Source organism: Alexandromys fortis, unplaced genomic scaffold (assembly GCF_014885135.2).
Source record: "Alexandromys fortis isolate MF-2015 unplaced genomic scaffold, M_Fortis_MF-2015_v1.1 scaffold_359, whole genome shotgun sequence".
NCBI classification, from domain to species: domain Eukaryota; kingdom Metazoa; phylum Chordata; class Mammalia; order Rodentia; family Cricetidae; genus Alexandromys; species Alexandromys fortis.
Window position 1 is genome coordinate 127,650 of NW_026068230.1, and position 17,372 is coordinate 145,021.

The window sequence follows — 17,372 nt, forward strand, 5'->3', positions numbered from 1 at the left end:
GAAAAAAGAAAGAAAGAAAAATAACCCCAGCATGTATATGAATAGAACTAATTACTGATGTAAGAAGCAATGTCTGTCTTGCTATAAAAAATAGGTAGAAGAGGATGCATGTTTATCAATCTTCTGTTGTTTGGATAGGACATTAGAGCTCGTACAAAGCACTTTCTCCAGGACAATGCTATATATAATTAAATATGCACGTATATATTTGAATTTGCCCATGCCAATCATTCAAAGACTGAATCATGGCAAAAAAAAAAAAAAAAAAAAAAAGAACGGAAAGAAAAGGGACTGGAGAGGTTGATCAGTGGTTCGGAGCATTTGCTGCACTGGCAGAGAACCCAGCAACCACACCAGGTAGTTCACAACCATCTGTAACCCCAGCTCTAGGGAATCTGATATCATTCTTCTAGATTACGTGGGCACTGAACACACATGGTGCACCTACATATGTGCAGGCAAAACACATATGTTAAATACCTTTTAAAGAAAAGGAAAGAACTATACCTACATGCTTGCTCTTATTTGAAAATACATTATACTTTACTTGAAAAAATGCATTATATCTGAGATTAATTAAAAGTTTGAACATGAAACAAAGAGCAAACTAGGAGCCAAATCTCTCTGGGAATGTCTTTATATACAGTTGGCATTTTTGAATATACAGTTGGCACTTTTGAATAGACATGAATTGCTCACTTATACCACTAGCAAATTAAACTTAAAAGTGGCAAATGAAAACTCTAAAATAAAGTGCAAACTTGGAACGTATATGAACAATTATACAAAAGGGGAAAATATCTCCCCAAAACACTTAGGATTAACTTAGCACATGGTACTTTGTGTATGCTCAGAGGGATGTAAAGTTGCGATCTGTAACTTTCTTTAGAATTTTACCAGAAGTAACAATACCACTGTATATTTATTTTATATATTATAAAATAATGTAAACCAATCATTTTCAGTGTTATTAGGAAAAGTATACAAATATAAAATCAAGGGAGTTAAGCAAAAACCACACATCTAAATTTAAGTTAGAATTATCAGTGTGAACACATGATTCTTTTAGTATACATTCCTTAGTTCTAAGACTCAAAGTTCTCTTCTTTTCCAGTTTTTAAATTCTTTATCACTGTGAACCCAAAGCCACTGGTAACTGGAACAATCCAGTAAGACAGAGAAAGCAGCAGTTGAAAGTAAAATACAGATTTTAAATATGAATAAAAGCTTTTTAAAAAACGACTCAGATGGGGAGATCTATTGTTAGGAAATCCCCTTGTGACCTTGGTACATTATGCAAAGCCATGGGTTTGCAAACTGGTACAAGGGCTGAGGGAAGACATCTTAACTTTGGTGAGGGCCAAAGGGTAGCTTCATGCTGTGGTGCAGAGGCTGTGGGGAGGGTGGGGATAGGAACCTGAGGGTCAGAAGCTGGTAACACGGGCCCCAGTCTGGGCTGATTCAGCTCCACCTCTGCAGTGGGATCTTTGTGGGTGTTACTGGGGCAGATGGCAGTGACTGGGTGTTCTAGGGGAAGTGAAGGGGCAGTTATGAAATAGAAATCAATAGCTAGGATCCCAGAGTCCTCAACTACAGCTGAGACAGGTGGCCCCGCCTTTCCAGTGTCACCTGCAGCAGCAGCTGGAGTATGGCTCCCTTCCAGGGCCACACAGGAGTAATCTGCAGTGTCTGGATCCCTAGCTGTGAGTTCAGGGGTTCAGACAGCTCCTGATGCTTTCTTACCATGAGACAAAGTTCTTCAAAGTAATGATATTCTAAGAAAGATTTTGGCTGTCTAATAATATTCCCCAATTTAAAAAATTGAAAATCATATGCATTTTTTCTACAGAAAAAAAATGAAACCAATCATGTGTGTGTGTGTGTGTGTGTGTGTGTGTGAGAGAGAGAGAGAGAGAGAGAGAGAGAAAATCTTTTTAAGCCTTTACTTATTGAATGAGGCTCACCCATGTTGGGAGGGTAATCTATATTCACTCAAAGTTCACTGATTTCAAATGTTAATCACTTCTAGAAGTCAGCACAACAAAACTGCACAACATAACCTAACCAAGTAGACACATCAAGTCAACCAACATAGCACATTTCTTACCGTCTATATCCACAATACATGAATACCATTCAAATCTCAATTTTAAAATAAAAATAAACATTTTTTGAAATGAACAAATATTTTAATGCTTTATCAATAAATATACACACATAAGATAAATCAGCACATGAAAAATGTTCAAGAATGGCACTATTTGAGAAAGAGTAGGGGTGTGACCTCAATGTAGTAGGCATGACCTTGTTGGAGGAAGTGTGTCATAAGGTAGGCTTTGAGGTTTTAAAAGCCCATGCCAGGTCTGGTCTCTTTTTCCCTCTTCTGGCCTATGGAACAGAATGTGGTTCCCAGATATTTCTCCAGCTTTATGTGAGCTGCATGCTCCCCACCATGACAAAAATTAACTCAGCCTCTGAAACTATAAGCAAGTCCCCAATTAAATGAAATTAATTAACAAATTGAAAAAAAGAAATAAATATGTTCATTATCAAAGATTATTTTTATGAAGTAAATTATCTCACAAAAGATGTTCCATATCATTAAGATACAGAAAGTAGGGTTAAGGGTGTGTCTTGGTGGCAAAGTGCTTGCCTAGTACCATAAGGCCTGGATTTGATTCCCTTGACTACAAAGAGGAGGAAGAGGGAAGGGAAGAAGAAAGGTAGAGGGGAAAAGTAGAAGAGGTAAAAGAGGAAGAAACAGAAGAGGAAGAGAAATGGAGGCGGAAGAAGAGGAGAGGAGGACAAGAACTAAAGTCAGGACACGACACCACTGTGTACCTTTGTAACAAGCTAAATGAAAACACTAACACCACCAAAGACTCCTGGAAATGCAGAATGGGTTTTTATAAAGTTTTTTCATGTGTTATTGGCAATGATGTCAAATGGTACAGCAACTATGGAAAATATCATATCCATAAAAGTCAAACATAAAGGGGCTAGAGAGATGGCTCAGTGGTTAAGAGAGCATGCCACTCTAGCAGAGGACTCCAACACCCCTGTCACAAAGCTCACAACTGACTGTAACTCCAGTTTCAGGGGTATGCAATGCTTCTAGCCTCTTTGGGAACCTGCTCATATGTGTGCATACCCATATATATAATTTAAAAAATAAAAGTAATTTTAAGCTAAATATATACTCACCATATAACCTAATACTCTTAAAGTTGAGTGTTTGTTCCAGAGAAATTAAAATTTATATTGGCACAATCATTGGACTAGAATGTTTAGAGTAGATTTCCTCATGGAAACTCAGAAATGCAACTTTCTCACACAGAACCAATAAAATAGACACAAAAGTTGGACTAGAACATTAGCGGTGATTAGTATAATTAAGAGAAATAGCAAGAACAGTAAGTATGGGGCCAGCAGTGACAATTGCAGTAAAATCTGAGACTGAGTAGGGCAAACACAGAAAAGACATCCATTCCTCAAGGGCAGGAAACTGAGTCCCATAAAGAGAGGAAATAGCAGAGGGTGTGAAGAGTAACCTGGAGGTCATTGTGGCTGCAGTGGTTGAGCAAGGGGACAGTGAGAAAGAATATCAGGAAGATGGTGGCGCCTGACAAATGAGACCTCTCAAGAAATTCTGGCTACAGGAAGTCCAGACACATTCAACTGTTGTCTTTAAGGAGCAAGGGGCCATGTTGTGAAGAGGACTGGGTTCTGAAGACAGCCAGTAAACTAAGACTAAGACCCTAAGACTAAGATGGGACACACAGTGTCAGGAAATTCCTTGTCTATAGTCTTGTAAGTCCCTGAGCAGAAGTGTAGTTGGTTGGTTTTGGGGTTTTTGTTTTTCTTTTTCTTTTAACTCTTTGGCTCTTTTGTTCTTTACTCTTTGGGGGACCTGCCACCCAGCTCCGAAATAAATCACATGGAGTCTTATGAATGCCTGGTCTTAGCTAGGCTTGTTTTTAGTCAGCTTTTCCAGACGTAAATTATTCCATTTATCTTTTGCCTCTGGGCTCTATTTCTGTATATCTTTTCTTTCTTGCTTTCCTGTTGCCTGGTGTGCATCTGGGTGGCTGCCCCTTTTCTTTTTCCTTGATTCTCCTCTCCCAGATTTCTCATTCTATTTACCCTCTCTGCCTGCCATCCCCACCTATCCTTTCTCCTGTCTTGCTATTGGTTGTTCAATTTGTTTATTAGACCATCAGATGTTTTAGACAGGCAAAGATCATAGCTTCACAGAGTTAACCAAATGCAACGTAAAGGAATGCAACACATTTTTGTATCCTTCAAACAAATGTTTCACGGCATAAACAAATGTAGCACATCTTAAATTAATCTTCTACAAAACAGAAAACCCAGTTAAGCTAGAGCCCGACACCTGACACGTGGAAACTGCAAGACAGCAACTGTGTTGTTTGAGCCTCTACATTCCTAGTAACTAACTAATAATGAAAAAATTGAGCAGCCGGCATAACAAGACGTCAACAAATGAGTCTAGGGCTAAAGGGTTCCGCTAGAGATATAGATTTGGAAATCATCATTATGAGTTGTCTTTGTATTAATCATTGTTGATTTTCTCCAATCTCACCAATATATACCTGTTTCTGTCGCTCTGTGTGTCCCAGAAACTGTCATCTCCTGACCACATCCATAAACCTTCTTAGATCAGAAAATGGAAGGTAACAGCAGAAGCTGGGAAGTGAAGACAGATCAAATCCTAATTCCCCCACTCATCGAAGCTTCAGGTAGTATATAGCTCTTTCTTTAGAGCTGTATCACTGTGGGGTAACAGTGACCTGTGCCAAACCAGTGATAGCCTCTCGATAAGGTTTCAGGCTCCAACGCCCTATCTTCTTACCCTAGAAGACTGCCCGTAATGGAAGCAGTAATACTTCAGTTAGAGCAGCAGAAGAAAAGGCAGAAGACATAGTAAAGGATGCTACAGGAGGCTAGGGAGAAAGGTGGAGCTGGGAGAAATTTGTCTTCTTCCTACCACTGTCTTGTCTTACTGAAGGCAGCCAGTTGTAAATAGACTGATGGAAATTGAGGTAGAGACTTAGAAACAAGGTCATAAGACAGGAAACAAGGAGAACCAGAGACAAGTGAACAGAGAGATATGCCATTGTTTCATGTTCCCCTCTAATAAAATGTGGCCTAAGACAAGACTTTGTTTGGTTTGCAGCTGTGCACCCTACCACCAAGGACAGTTTCTGGAGCACAGCAGGTATTCAATGGATAGCTGTCATTTAAATAGTGCACCTAACCTGAGCCTTCTGTCTTAGAGCATTCTCAAGAATATGTATGTCATCTGCCTCAGTACCTCTAGCAGGAAATGCTCTGACTGACAGTTGATCACCCACCAACACAGCACAGGCGTTATTTCACTGGGTATGTACCATGGGAAGGGCAGTGTCGATCTTACTACGTTCCCTGGCTGTGCTGGTCAGCGGCTGTCACGTTGATACAAACTAGGGTCATCTGGGAAGAGGAAACCTTGAGTGAGGAATTGTCTCCACCAGAATGATCTGTAGGCATGGCTGTAGGACATTTTCTAGATTAATGAATGATGTAGGAGAACCAAGCCTGCCGAGGGTGGGGCCACCCCTGAGCAGGTGGCCCTGGGCTTATGAGAAAGCAGTCACAGCAAGATATGGAGAGGAAGCCCCTGTCTTGGCTTCTGCTTCCATTCCTGCCTCAGTGTCCCTACTTGAGCTCCTTCACTGGCTTCCTTGAGGACGGACTCAACCTATAAGGTATAATATACCTTTTCCTCTCTAAGCTGCTTCTGGTCAGTGATTTATCATAGCAGCAAAGAGGTTGCCTAGGATACTAGCCTGATGACCAAATCAGAGACCAAGGGACAGAGAGGCAAGCATGCCAAAGGAGCAAACAGCAACTATAAAAAATTTCAGTTCACACAGCCAGAGGAGACCCAGAAGAAATCCAAATGTTGCTGCTTCAAGGTTAAGGGGTCACGGGGCCTTACTGATGTAGACTCAGTCATGCATAAATCCTCTCCTAGGGCTACATGACATGCTATGGCTCTAGAAAGAAACAGGAGTAACCCGAGCCTTTCTCCACTTCCCACGTTAACAGGGGAGGAAAATGATGCCCAGAAAAGAACTAAATTACTTGCCCAAGGCCAAATGACTGTATAGCATAGCTTCAGGGCCACCTTATATTCCAAAAGTCACTTTATTGATTATTTAACCAATGATTGGTGAGGCATGGTCTTTTAAAATAACCAGTGGTGGTACATGTCTTTAATCCCAGCACTCAGGAGGCAAAGGCAGATGGCTCTCTGTGAGTTCAAGGCCAGCCTGGTCTACATAGCAAGTGCCAGAACACCCAGGGCTATACAGAGAAACTCAAAGAACATAAATAAATAAATAAATAAATAAATAAATAAATAAATAAATTAAGAGTCAAGGCAACCTAAACTTTATTAATGACTAAAATTGGTCTTTGTGGAAAGAATTGTTGATTATAATCTCTTTGCTCAAAACAGGGAAAGAGAAAAATGAAGGAAAGAAGAGAGAATAAAAGGAAAAATAAATGCATATTGCTATGACCTGGTACCCAGGCAGACTGTCTCCCTAGCAACTGGAGCTGGTACAACGTCCAAAACTGCTATTTTTGCCCAAAATCAAAGATGAAGGATGAACCTACTAAAGACACTTTGCTTCTAAGGGACTGTCTAAATCAAAAGCCAAGAGCGAAGGGGTTTAAGTGAGCAATCCCTCAAAACTCATTTGTGAAACAATTACACATCGTCAAAGCACAAGACTCTTTTCTGAAGCACAGAACTGGAGAGCACTGGAAACCAGAATTAGGCAGGCCCTCATCCAAAAAGCTTGCTTTGCAAATGCAAATGAAGGGTATGTAGAAGAAGGGTTGGGCCACGCCCACAGGCTTACAGAGGCCACAGAAATGAAGCTAGTGTAGTCAAAGAAGAGGGAGTTCAACTGCCAGCTTCCAGAATTAGTTTCCCTTTTGGAAACGACAGCAGTAAAAGAAAACACACAGATAAATGACAAGTAACCACGGCCCTTAGTAAGAAAGATGGCAGGAAGGACCGTGCTGAATTTTAAGTGCCCTGCCCTGAGCAGACAAAGCTATTCAATTCCAGTTGACCGGTTATAGGTGATATGAAGCCAGCATTGCCAGAGTTTCTTTTTGGTTTTTATTTACAATACAAATTTGGGGTTGAAAAGGCCCAGTGTTTTAAGGATGGAAAATAATTAATAATTTGAATTGATTGTAGTCCAAATAGAACAGTTCTGGGGACCGGGCATGGCAATGCACACCCTTAATGCCAGCATTCGTAAAACCAAGACAGGCAGATCTCTGTGAGATTGAGGCCAGCCTCGTCTACAAAGAGAGTTCAGACAAGTCAGGGCTACACAGTGAGGTCTGTCTGAAATAGAACTCTCGGGGGGGGGGGGACCCTTAGCCTAGGGAACATTGGGACAAGAGGGAAAGAGAGCTCTGAGCAGCCTTCATCTCCAACTCAGCTGTCACTTGCCTTGTGACCATCTAGAAACTATTTACTATATAATACAAAAATACATACACTTCATATATATGTATATATACATATGTGCACATATGTGTGTGTGTGTATATATATGTGTGTGTATATATATATATGCCAGACAGTGGTGGCACATTTTAACCTAGCACTCAGGAGGCAGAGGTAGGTGAATCTCTGTGAGTTCAAGGCCAGCCTGGTCTATAGAGTGAGTTCCAGAATAGCCAGGACTACACAGAGAGAAACACTGTCTCAAAACCAAAACAAATTAAACATATTCCTCCATGCCCTGTCTGTGAGGGTATGCTCAAATTTATATGACGATATCCTTAGGAAACCTAGTACAGTAAATATGCCGTCATCATCGTCATCAAGCTGCAGCCTGTGTCCTGTGCAGTGACAGGTTAATCACTACTATCACTCTGACTGATTTAGAATCTGCTGGGAGACTCGCCTATAGCATACCTTTGAGGACCTTTCTAGCAAGGTTTAATGGAGGAGGGGAAATCCACCCTGAATGTGGATGGTGACATCCCATAAGCTGGAGTCCTGGACTAAATAAAGGGGGAGGTATGAGGAAGGCAGCTGAACGCTAGCACTTCCTCTTCCTGCTTCCTGATCCCGTAAGCTGTGAGGGGTCCTTGAGGAGGAATCCCAGGCACAAGCTCTGTGCCATGATGGACCCTACTCTCTCAAACTGTGAGCCAAAAGAAAAACTCCTTCCACTCACCAGTTACTTTTTGTCAGGTACATGATCATAGTGACAAGAAAAGTTTCTCATAAAAATACCTCAAAGACCTCGCTCCCCGGCCATCTTGGCGGCTGGTCTTGGTTGGGGGCCGTCCCGCACCTAAGGCAGGAAGATGGTGGCAGCAAAGAAGACGAAAAAGTCTCTGGAGTCGATCAACTCTCGGCTCCAGCTTGTTATGAAAAGTGGGAAGTACGTGCTGGGATACAAACAGACTCTGAAGATGATCAGACAGGGCAAAGCGAAATTGGTGATCCTCGCCAACAACTGCCCCGCCTTGAGGAAATCTGAAATAGAATACTATGCCTTGTAGTGTAGTCCATCACTACAATGGCAATAACATTGAGTTGGGCACAGCATGTGGAAAATACTACAGAGTATGCACACTGGCCATCATTGACCCAGGTGATTCTGACATTATTAGAAGCATGCCAGAACAGACTGGTGAAAAGTAAAAAGTTTTCCCTTAATAAAACTTTACCCAGAGCTCCTTTAAAAAAAAGAAAAAGAAAAAAAAGAAAAAAAAACTCAAAGAGGAAGAAAAAAAAAAAAGAGCTCCCTGTGGGACAATAACAGAAGTTGTGGTTTTTCCTCAGCATCCTCCTCAAGCTCACCAGGGTGGCAGAGACTGGAGAGCACATGATGCAGGCTGCCTTGGGTCTTGATACACGGAGGTTCTCTCCTCCTTTCACCCAGATCCTCCTGTCCTGTTTCCCGTTGAGACCTGGGCCGTCTGGACTGGCGATGGCCTTTTCAGAGGCAGGACTGCATCCTGAGCTCTGGAGTCTGCCTCTGTTGCCTGCACCCAACCATTTGTTCCTATTTCCTGCACTAATGTTCCTGATGGGTTCCAAATGGACCTGCTGTGTTTTAATATACACGAACTGCAATTTCTAAATCGCAGAGTGTAAAGATCTTATCATCTTCCTCTGCTGTGCCCTGTGTGGTGGACACCACCCTGGCAGTCTGGCTCCGGCAATGATGAAGCATAAGAATCCTGATGCAGACTCACAGGTTGGATCCAGACTATACCACTTGTGAGGTGAGACCAGGAACAACTTCTGAACTGTCCTGCCTCTCTACTTTCCTATATGTGAGACGGGAGCAACAGTAACAGCACTCAACTAATTACAATTAAAAGGAATCCCAAGTAGTCACTGAATCAGCAGAGATGGAGCCCCTGACCTGGGCTTGCTGAGCATCATTGCCTGGGGTGGGCTAATAGGAGGGAAAGCTGTGCTCTGGCTGCAGGGCTTCTGAAAACTCAGAAACGCCTTTTCCATCTGCACTCTGGTCTTGGCCAGGCTGACTTCTTAACCTTGTGATTTCAAAGCATAAACTTCCTGGAGAAACTTTTCAACTTCTGTCGCATCTGCGTTCTATCATTTCCACATCTGTCCTCAGCACCATTACCAGTGCTCCCGACACCCAGCACGAGAGCCATGGCACTAGACACACTTCAGCTGCTGTGCTCCGCTCTGCCCCTCATCCCTGCCACTAAACATCTTGTAGAGTAACTGTTATGGCTTCCTACTTAAGTGCTGTGAGTTTGTTTGTTATTAACTACTTCGTTTCTTTGCAGTGGCGAGGGTGAGAATTTCATATATGTGTACACTATTTTTAGTATTAAATACCTCCCTCCACTACTCCAGCTCATTATGTGTCACACACACACACACACACACACACACACACATATTCCCCCTCATTAATTCATGTCATCTTCTTCTGTGTGTGATGGTTTGAATAAGAATGGCCACTATAGACTCATATATTTTAATGCTTAGTTAATAGGGAGTGGAATTATCTGGGAAGGATTAGAAGATGTGGCCTTTTGGGTGGAAGTATGTTACTTGTGAGATTTTGTCATTTCAAAAGCCATCATCCAAGTTCTGTGTGTGTGTGTGTGTGTGTGTGTGTGTGTGTGTGTGTGTGTGTGTCTTTGTCTCTGTCTGACTGCCTCTCTGTGTCTCTGTGTGTGTGTGTAGGTCTGTCTGTCTCTGTTTCTGTGTATGTCTGTCTCTGTGTCTCTGCCTGTCTATGTGTGTATCTCTCTGTGTGCTTGTGTGTCTGTCTGTCTCTGTTTATGTATGGCTTTCTCAGTCTCTGTGTCTGTCTGTCTGTCTATCTGTCTGTCTCTCCCTCCCTACAGATCAGGACTGTAAAGCTCTCAGTTACTGCTCCAGCACCATGCCTGCCTGCTTCCCATATGATAATCATGGATGAACCCTGTAATCAAACCCCTCAAACACACACTTTTTATTGTATTTTTTACATAAATAACCCACTGAGCCCATTAAATGTTACTCAAATGTATTTAGGTATAAGGCTGACCACTTGAACATGTGCAACGTGTCAGGGGTCCCTGTGGAAAACCTACCCCCATAACCTAGCATCATTGACTGCCTGTAGTTCTTCAACTAGGGGTGGGTGTACCTTCCCTTACTCCTGCTGGAGCGTTGACTGATGAAGTCTTGTGCAAGTCTTGAAGCTCTTTATTTCGGCATCAGCACATTGCTAACATTCTTACTTGAGGTTTTCTGTAGATCCAGATCTGACTGTGTTCCAAAGCATGCAACTGGCGAGGATCCATGTGACCATAATAATGTCTCTGCTCCTCATATTCCTGTAGCTCACAAAATGGTATCCAAGGCTCTAAGTTACAGTTCAAACTTATTATAGCTCACCCCTCTGTAAGCTCATTGTATGTTTTTCCTGCCCTGGTGACCACTGTACAGACACCACAGCTAATTTTACTGGCACTAAAATCAGAATCTGAATCGACAGATCCTCAGCCTGCTCCCCAAAGTGCTCTGCAGGACATTCCTGAGGTGATGAACGTGGAGGAAGTCTTCCTCGGGGAATTCTGCGGATGCCAGGCTGTAGAGCAGGGCAATGACAAAGACCCTTGGCCTAGCTCTGAAGTGGGCACTGCCCTGCCACATGAGACAGTGCTCTGCTGTTTTTCGGCCTCATGTAAAATGTCTCGGGATTCCTCAACATGGGTTTATTTTATTCTGGCTTCCCAAAATTCTCCTTGAGAAAGCATTAGTCTAAAAGTAGAAAGCTTGGGTTGCTCTACCCAAAAAGAGGAAGGACCTTACGTTACACTTTCTAAATTGTCCCTTATTCAGCACTTTTTCCGTTCAACTCAATAAAAATTTCCGTACCAAACCTCAAAAGTTCTGTTTGTAGTTGTTGTGTGTAGTTAAAAACTACAATTCCTTAGTTTTCTTTTGGACTCTCTTTTCGGGGCAATAATCTCAGCTGTGATTGGGTGCTACTGCAGGTAGATAGCCTGGTTCTGAGCAAATGAGTTCGGGGTCTCAGTTTATTACCGCGTCTTCAGAATACAGCATTAAGGATGCCTCCCCGCCTGCAGTATGAGTACCCAGGAAGCTTTCCAAGGGCCTGTAGAGACTGTTTCTGCAGCCTTGAAAATTGGTATTTATTTAGTTTTCACCCAGACCAATGTGAATTCTAGAAATACTTAATGCTAATCTCAATTTAACATTGTAATCTCAGTGTTTATTTCAAATAAAACATATCTTGAAAGCCATGATTCACAGTTCGCAGATTTATTAGATGGTTGAAAACCATAGACATTTCAAGACTTCATACCAATTGCCCTATGACTTTTGTTCAGTCAGCATGGTCAGTCTTCTTGAGGAATGAATTTTAAAGTAACCAATCCTTCCACAGTTGTGTTAATTATATTGCTAAAAAAAAAAAAAATAGTGTCAAGAGTTCAGGACTAGTTGGTTCTAGTGGTTATTCATCCCAAAAAGAACCCATGCCCACTGAAGGGGCCACTGTGAGATGCTCAAACAACACAGAATTTCTGTGGCCAGTGGTCTACATGTTAGTCTTTGGGGAGGTTAACAAGTAGACTGTGAATATTCAGAACACAGTTTTTAAATAGCTATGAGGATCTGGAAAGTGGTTCTGTAGTGAAGAATGCTTGGTGCCTGTCCGAAGAATTTAGTTCTCAGCTCCCACATCAGGCAGCTCACAACTGCCTATAACTCCAGCTTTTGGGGGCCCAGTGCCCTGTTCTGGCCTCCACAGGTACCTGAACACATGTGCACATACACAGACGCATAAGTAAAAATAAAAACAAAGTCTTCATAAAACAGTTATGAAATTATACCATCCAGTTTTCAAATTTCCCAACAAAATATATTGATGGTTTTTTAATTGGTATGTACTCATTAGACAGATTAATGGGTATCATAAAGATATTCAAGTACATCATATATAAAAAATCCATATAACCTATATATTCAACACACACACAAACCTCTGCCCGCCTGCCCCCTAATTTGATGACTCTTATAACATGGTTCAATGCTGCAAATTTAGGTTCCTTGGCTCCAGATTCCTAGCTCTCCCCAGTCCAGAGCTCTGCTGATTCAAAATCCTATGTGATTCTGTCCTGGTCTGCTTGTCTGCTGCTATGATGAAACACTGACCAAAATGAATTTGGGGAGGCAAGGGTTTATTTGGCTTGCAGTTTCTAGGGGAAGTCAAGGCAGGAACCTGGTGCCAGGAACTGTAGCAAAGACCTTGAGGAACACTCTTACTGGCTTGTTCTGCATGGCTTGCTCAGCTTGTACAACCTTATACAACCCAGGCCCTGGCTTGCTCAGCTTGCTCTCTTATACAACCCAGGCCCACCCAGGATTGGTACCACCCACTGTGGACTAGGCCTTCACATGTTATCACTGTTTATTAAGAGAATTCCCCATAGTTGTGCCCACGGGACATTCTGATGAAGGCCCGTGCTCAGTTGAGAGTCCCTCTTCCCAGATATGTGTAGGTTTTGTGTCGAGTTAACAAGAACTAGCCAGCGTGTGTGTCTAGCTGCTATAGAAGAGCTTGGCCTTTAGGGCACCGCCAGCTATGAAGAAATGTTACGCAGTGCTATAAGCCAGGCCCAGGCAGGGAGTCATGATGTGATGTCATCACTTAGCTGATTGCAAAACTTAGGTGTTTGTGATTCTGTCAGTTACACAGCTTTTTCTAAACTTTCTCCTACCTGCAGAGACCTGATGAGTAAGCCCAAAAGGAAAGGGGTGGATGGTTCATCTTTAAGTCAAATCACATAAAATTACATGCTGAATCGTCTTGTATGTGAATGTTGAAGGTGTCTTAATGGCTGCAAAGGAGTCACTAACAACTTGGTTATTAAATGCTGTAAGGCCTATTAAAATTCATTTCCAGTGTGTTTTATAGCATCTTGCTTTTTTGATAAAGCTTGTTTTTCTAACATACTGTAGCACACGCCATAAATGAGGCACACCAATTTCAACATCTGAACTATCACAGAGAGAAAGAAGATGTACAGTTTGGCTATTACTTAGTTATGTGGTCTTCTTTAAAAAGAAATCTGTGGATGCTCACCTTACGAGATTTGGATGGAGGAGGGTGGTCCTTGGACTTCCCACAGGGCAGAGAACCCTGATTGCTCTTTGGGCTGACAAGTGAGGGGGNGGGAGGGGGAGGGAAAGGGGAGGCGGCGGTGGGGAAGAGACAGAAATCTTTAATAAATTAAAAAATAATAAAAAATAAAAAAATAAAAAGAAATCTGTAGAAAATAAGAAAAATATTACATTCTTAATATCACTAGTGGGTGTATCAGTGTTTACTATAGCATCTTCCGGCCTGTCTGGTTTACAAACTCTGTGAGCACCAGCCCTGCCCTCACTTGCAGTCACTGCCATATCCATCTAGATGGTCAGTCTTCACTTCTCTATATCCAAACCTCCTTTCACCTTGCCCTTCCCTCCACACCACCACCATTTCTGCATCTAGTCACCCCCCACAACTGCAGGACGCCAAAGTCTCCACTTCCACATCATCTTCCTGATCCTCCCCTCCTCCATTAAGCTGTTTTCCCTAGATCCTCTGCTCCAAATTCAGTCCAGTCCCTTGCCAGCGTTATCAGGCCGACCATCACACCCATGCTTGCTACACTCAGGTTTCACAATGTGTTGTTATAGTCACAACCTTGCACACATTCTTGGAGTCCTTGTTCCCGTCACGGCGGCTTACTAATCAGACACAGACTATCTGTTCAGATCTCTCACTCTGGGGCTGGGCATGGGCCATGGGTCTCTCTGGAAAGCTCTTCCCTAGCATGCACAAGTCCCTGGTTGATCCCCAACATAAAATCAGCTGAGGTGGCACTGCCTATAACCCCCATGTTGGAAGAAAAAGACAAGAAAATCAGAAGTCCAAGGTCATTCTTGGGTATATAGCAAATTGAAGACCATCTTGGAATACATGAGATTCCCATCTTAAATAAAGAAAGAAGGAATCTCGGTCACTCCTCAGTATGTAGCAATATTTCTCATGGAGGGAGTTGGATTATACAGTAACTAGCAGGACAAATTCTAAAAAGTAAAAATAGATGTTTGTTAATCAAAACTATAATCTCAACTAATAAAACATTTAGGAATAAACACTTTAACAAGCAATTGCTCCCAAAGAGCAATGTTTCGTAAGACATTCGCCTTTTGTTTGATACATTTCTGTGACGTTTGCAAGAAACTGGCAAGGTGCTGACATCACTGCTTTAGCTGAGAAAAAGGAGACGCTGTCGGGAGTGCGGAGCAGCTGGAGAGACTTGGCTCTGTCTTTACAGCGTGCTTGCCAGCACAGCTCACCTGGCTTGGCTTTAGAAAGCCCCAAAGCAACAATCACAAAGAGGGACACAGTGGGATTGTGATGAGTACAAGCTGAGAGATAAAAGCGTAGCAAAACCAGAGATTGAGAAACGTCTCAGGAGGAACATGACGTAACAGACCCTACACTCCCATTTGTCAATAAGACTCTGAGCAGGAAACCACAGGCTGTCTGGTGTATTGATAAACTTTAAACTTCCTTCCAGTTTGTAAATGCACTTCTCCAGAGCAGAGGAGTATCTGTTAGTGACTGTATCTTCCCCTCTACATAAGCCAGCTTGCCACATCCAGCAAGAAGAATGGGGGAAAGGTAAGACTCTATCTATAACTTATTTCCAAATCTATTGCTATATCTTTTCTGTGTATATAGCCATATAACTCCATATGGGGGCAGAATATTCAAGTAGCCATGAGGACCATGGCAGGAAAAGATGAGAAACCTGCAACTCCCTTTTGGTGAGTTTGGCGCTGGCGGGCTGGACAGTGAGGGTTAGAAGCTACTAATTAATATCCATTAGGTTCCATCCTGATCTCCTTGCCACTAAAACTTCTGCTGCTAACCTGCTCAACAGATGAGCTCAAATCACAGAACCTTGTGGCCAGATGCCACACTCAGAGCTCCCGCAGACCTGAGGCAATTCTGGCGCACATCCTCTTGCTCAGCCTAGTTGCCGATGCCAGCCGGGGGTCTTACCAAAGAGCAGAGCCCCGTCAGCTGCCCCACCCACATTCAGAGCACAGGGAACTACCCCGCCATCTAGAGAAACTGAAAGCATACTCCCGCAGCTTGGGGGCCAGCAGCAACCGCCCATTCAGCACCACAGATGAGACACCCAGGGGAGGGGTCCCTGCCAGAGACACCATGAGAGGTGATACACGACCGTCTGCACAAATGCTCAACATTAGAAAAAAAGACATAGCTTTATAAATCTCAAGAAATTATGAGCCTTCCAAAGACACAATGCTACAACAACAGATACTAAGCAAAGAGAGAAATGACAGAACACCCAGACCACCCAATCCTCTTGAAAACTGCCAGTGAAGTTCAAGGATATGAAGACAAGACGTTAATTAGGGAAGGGGAGCAACACAGTGCTAAATAAGCAATCACCTCCCCCATTCAGACACCATTTGAACCGTCTTTCTCATCACATGTTAATCATGCAAGCTAATGGGTTTGTTATGACTCTCCATGCAAACAGTACCTGGAGGCATTCATGCTCCCATTGCCCTGTTTCCTTCATCTCGCTGTTCTCCGCCATCCCCCAAACAGTCCCCATTCTGCTTTCTGCGCTGTTTCCCAAGCTCTCCTGTTTCCTCCATTTTCCTCAGTCTGATAAATTCATTGCACACATACATCATGTATACAGACACATATACACACACCACATACACACAGACACACACGCCACACAAACACCACACTCACGGCACACATACGTATACACAGATATATACACTACACACGGATACACACACAAACACACATACACATACAGATCACACACATATACACACACAGACACAGACAAATACCACACACCACACACAGATACATACACCACACACACATACACACACCAAACTTACCACACACACCACACACAAATACCACACACACCACATACACACAGACACACACGCCACACAAACACCACACTCACAGCACACATACGTATACACAGATATATACACTACACACGGATACACACACAGACACAAACACATACACAAACAGATCACACACATATACACACGCAGACACAGACACATACCACACACCACATGCTCGATACACACCACACACAGATACATACACCACACACACATACACACACATACACACACCACACATACCACACACACCACACACAAATACCACAGACATCACACACCTCATGCACCACAAACCACACACAAATCACATGCTCGATACACACCACACACACAAACACACACATACACACACCACACATACCACACACACCACATACACACACATCACACACAGACATACACACCACATGCACCACATACCACATACATACCACACACCCATACACACAGAGATACACACTCACCAAACACACAGACACACACACAACACATACAGATACACACATACTACACACCCACACCACATGCTCACACCACTCACACATACACACACAGACACACACCACACACACCTATATGCAGATACACATACACACTACACAGACCCATATACAGACATATACCACACACACAGACACATGCACACCACTCACACATACATACACAGATACACACCATACAGACACACACATACCACTCACACATCACACACACCACACACACAGACACACACCACACATACACAGACACCACTCACACAGACACACACAACACA

The 17,372-nt window shown here is 42.8% G+C and overlaps 1 pseudogene; it reads left to right on the forward strand.

The window, feature by feature from the left end:
• Positions 1–8,356: 8,356 nt before the first annotated feature.
• On the forward strand, positions 8,357–8,750 carry LOC126493728 (60S ribosomal protein L30-like; annotated as a pseudogene).
• Positions 8,751–17,372: the final 8,622 nt, after the last annotated feature.